Source organism: Podarcis melisellensis, assembly GCF_964234715.1.
Source record: "Podarcis melisellensis genome assembly, chromosome: 17".
Taxonomy (NCBI): domain Eukaryota; kingdom Metazoa; phylum Chordata; class Lepidosauria; order Squamata; family Lacertidae; genus Podarcis; species Podarcis melisellensis.
In genome coordinates, this window is record NC_138534.1 from 40797589 (window position 1) to 40801506 (window position 3918).

Sequence of the window (3918 nt, forward strand, 5' to 3'; positions counted from 1 at the left end):
TTTTATATCCCAATATTGTGGGGACATTTGTGCAACCCACCAATGGATTCTAAATCACTAGCTGAAAACAATTTTAGGCTGCAATCCTATGCACCTTTGGATAAGCTCCAATGAACATAGTGGGATTTACTTCTGAGTAAATGTGCACAAATTTGCACTGGCAGTTGGCAAAAATTGCACTCTCCTGGACAGTGTAAAGTTAATGAGAGTTAGGAGGAAATATTTCAGTCAGAGATTCAGTAGAGATGCTCCAGCATAAATAGTATTTGTTGGTTGATTGGCGTCTGTCTGTTTCAAGAGACAATGGAGTGAGCCTTGGGGGGTGAAGCCTGGGCAGTGTGTATGGAGGTCCTGGGAATGGCAGTTTTATCTGTATATATTTGTCATTTGGGTTAAGTAATGCAGTTAAGTATTTTGTATATACTTTTGTTGTATCTTTGTGTAACCCTTGTTATAACTGAGCAACCAAGTCTCTGACAAAATACAGCAAGACGAATGTGCTTTCTTTTATATTTTCTTGAACACCTTTGTTCATTCTACACTATAGATATAAATGACTAAATTTGTAATACAAATAAAAACCTGAAAACAAAAGACAAGCTGTTTTTCCTTTCTTTTTCCCAACAAAAGCCCATGAGCAAAGGGAGACAAATGCCTTTACTCAGCATCCCCTTTCATTTAAATCACACTTTTTCCAGCATTCCAAGTTGTGTGTTTGTGTCTCTGGCGATCCCTTGTAGCCGAGTAAGATTGTCTTCCATAAACATGGCATTAACAATAAGTCCATACGTGACTGTGGAGGCCAGTTCTGGATCCACACGTCCTTCCACCGTGGGGACATAGGTTTCTGGGTGGGAGTTGATCATGGTGTGGATTTGCCAAGTGTGCCTTCCTCTTAGCACGTTTCTCCCTTGCGTCCTGAATTCAAGTGTCTTCCAAGCCCATGACACCTTTGGTAAAGGCTGTTCTCCAACTGGAGCACTCGCAGGCAAGACTTTCCCAATTGTTGGTGTTTATCCTACCTACATTAAAAAAAAAATTGTCTTGAGACAGTCTTTAAACCTGGAGACCTCACCTGGAGTACTGTGTCCAGTTCTGGGCACCACAGTTCAAGAAGGACACTGACAAACTGGAACGTGTCCAGAGGAGGGCAACCAAAATGGCCAAAGGCCTGGAAACGATGCCTTATGAGGAACGGCTAAGGGAGCTGGGCATGTTTAGCCTGGAGAAGAGGAGGTTAAGGGGTGATATGATAGCCATGTTCAAATATATAAAAGGATGTCACACAGAGGAGGGGGAAAGGTTGTTTTCTGTTGCTCCAGAGAAGCGGACAGGGAGCAATGGATCCAAACTACAAGAAAGAAGATTCCACCTAAACATTAGGAAGAACTTCCTGACAGTAAGAGCTGTTTGACAGTGGAATTTGCTGCCAAGGAGTGTGGTGGAGTCTCCTTCTTTGGAGGTCTTTAAGCAGAGGCTTGACAACCATATGTCAGGAGTGCTCTGATGGTGTTTCCTGCTTGGCAGGGGGTTGGACTCGATGGCCCTTGTGGTCTCTTCCAACTCTATGATTCTATGATAAACCTCTTTTGTTGACCATCAGCATTAGGCTTAAAAGTGCTGGAGGAGACATACAGTGGTACCTCAGGTTAAGTACTTAGTTCCGGAGATCTGTTCTTAACCTAAACCTGTTCTTAACCTGAAGCACCACTTTAGCTAATGCGGCCTCCTGCTGCTGCTGCACCTCTGGAGGCCGATTTCTGTTCTTATCCTGAAGCAAAGTTCTTGACCTGAAGCACTGTTTCTGGGTTAGGGGAGTCTGTAACCTGAAGCGTCTGTAACCCGAGGTACCATTGTAGTTGTGTTAGGCAGTCCAAGCTCCATCCTGCATCCATGATTACAGAGGTGCCTCTGAAGCTGGTTTGGATGTGCAGTTTGAGACAGCAAAAGCCCATCAAATCTCAGATGGTAGAGAAAGCCTAACCTTTCATTATACTGAGAGCCAGTGGTGTGGTGTAGTGGTTAGAGCGGTGGACTCTTAATTTGGGGAACCGGGTTCGCATCTGCACTCCTCCACCTGCAGCTGCTGGGTGACCTTGGACCCATCACACTGTTAGGATATTTCCGTTTCATCTTAAAAGGGAGCAAGCTTTGTGAGTCACAGAGTCTGCGTACTTCCTGTTCACAGGATGTTTCTGTTGTGTCTATGCTTTCATTCTCTCTCTGTGCTTGAGACATCAACACAGGCAGTCGTGTTTTTTCTTTGTTCTGACCAACGCTGAATAAAATTCTAGATAATGCTCTCCTGCGTGCATCTTTCGCTGTGCGAATTCTGCTGATAGAGCTTGCACCAGTTCTGGAATGTGGCAAGCTATTTCTGGAGCTCGTGTCGCTAATTGCGGATACTGCGTTTCTACGGCAGGTTGATGGACGTCCGGAGACGGCTTGGGAGCCATGATGGACTTTGTCTCCCTGGCAGTATCCCAACACACACTTCTCTGAAGTCTCTCAGCGCCACTCACCTCACAGAGTGGTTGTTGTGGGGGAGGAAGGGAAAGGAGAATCTTAGCCGCTTTGAGACTCCTTAGGGTAGAGATAAAGTGGGATATCAAGTCCAAACTCCTCCTCTTCTTCTACTGAACCGGAGGCGGCTCCTAAGATCCCCTCCCAGGCCAAAGCCAGCACCCATTTACACAAAGTAGCCCTCCTGCCCTTCCATTCGTTTGCATGCAAACTGGCAGCACTTTCAAATGCTGTTTGCATCCGATCCCTTCATCCTCTGCTCGGTTTCCCAACATACGATGTTGGACTAAAATAACAATAATGTGATATTTATACTGTAGCCTTCTGAGGCTTTGCCCTCGGGTGGGAAAAATATTGCTCCTGGGAAAGGGAAGTGGGAGACACTCAAGGAATAGTTTTGGAGAAAAGGCCTTTTTATTTCTACCATCCATGAACTGGTAGAAGGAGCAAGTGTGATAAGTCACAAAAAGCATGCACGAAATTCACAGTCATGTGCACAAGCATATATACCCCTTTCCAGTTCCCTCCTCCTTTCTCCTCCCTCAGGAGTCCCTCTGAGCATGAACAGAAAGCTGTCTTGGGACTCTTGGCACCCTTCCCAGGAAAGGGGTTTCAGAGTGTTCAGATATGTTTCAATCTCTTGTTCTGGCATGGTTCCCGGACAGAAAGGAAGTTGCAATGTGGTTCTTTAGCAAGGCCAGAAGGCATCAGAAAGGGCTGAGAAACAATGGACTGTGTTCCCTACCTTTGTTGAGAAAAATGATTTTGAAAAGCTCGGAGAAGCTTTGAGCCTGCTTTGGTGGGGGGTGACTTCGGGCCTAGGCGAGGTCACCTGTCCTCACCTTCCTTCAATACCCCGTTTGTGCTGCTTCGCATTCTAGGCCTCGTGGGCTCAGCCCATTTCAGGGAACTACGGACCCAGAAAGTCTTCTCTCCACGCCCGCTTTTTCCTCACACTCGGGTCCCCAGATGGTGTTGGACTACACCTCCCATCATGCCTAGCTACCGGGACTAGCGGCGGGGGATGACGGGAGTTGTAGTCCAACAACATCTGGGGACCCGAGTGTGAGGGAAAAGCTGGGACTGGATGACTTTCTGGCTCCGCGGTTCCGTGAAATGGGCTGAGCCCGCGAGGCAAAGAAGAGGAAGCGGCCCAAGCGCCTGCATTCGGCGCGGCCCTTTGCTGTCTCCCTGTCTTTGGGACTTGCTTAGGGAGACGCAAACGTCGCCCGAGAGGCCAAACGCCCCAGTTTCCCGCCACTTCCTGACAGGAATTTGGCCGCCATGAAGCGAGGCGGAGCAGCCGCGGCCCCTTCCGGCCTCTTTGAATCCCCGCGCGGGAAAATGGCGGCGGCGGCGGCGCTGGCTTAGCAGAAGCCGGCGAGGGGCGGGAAG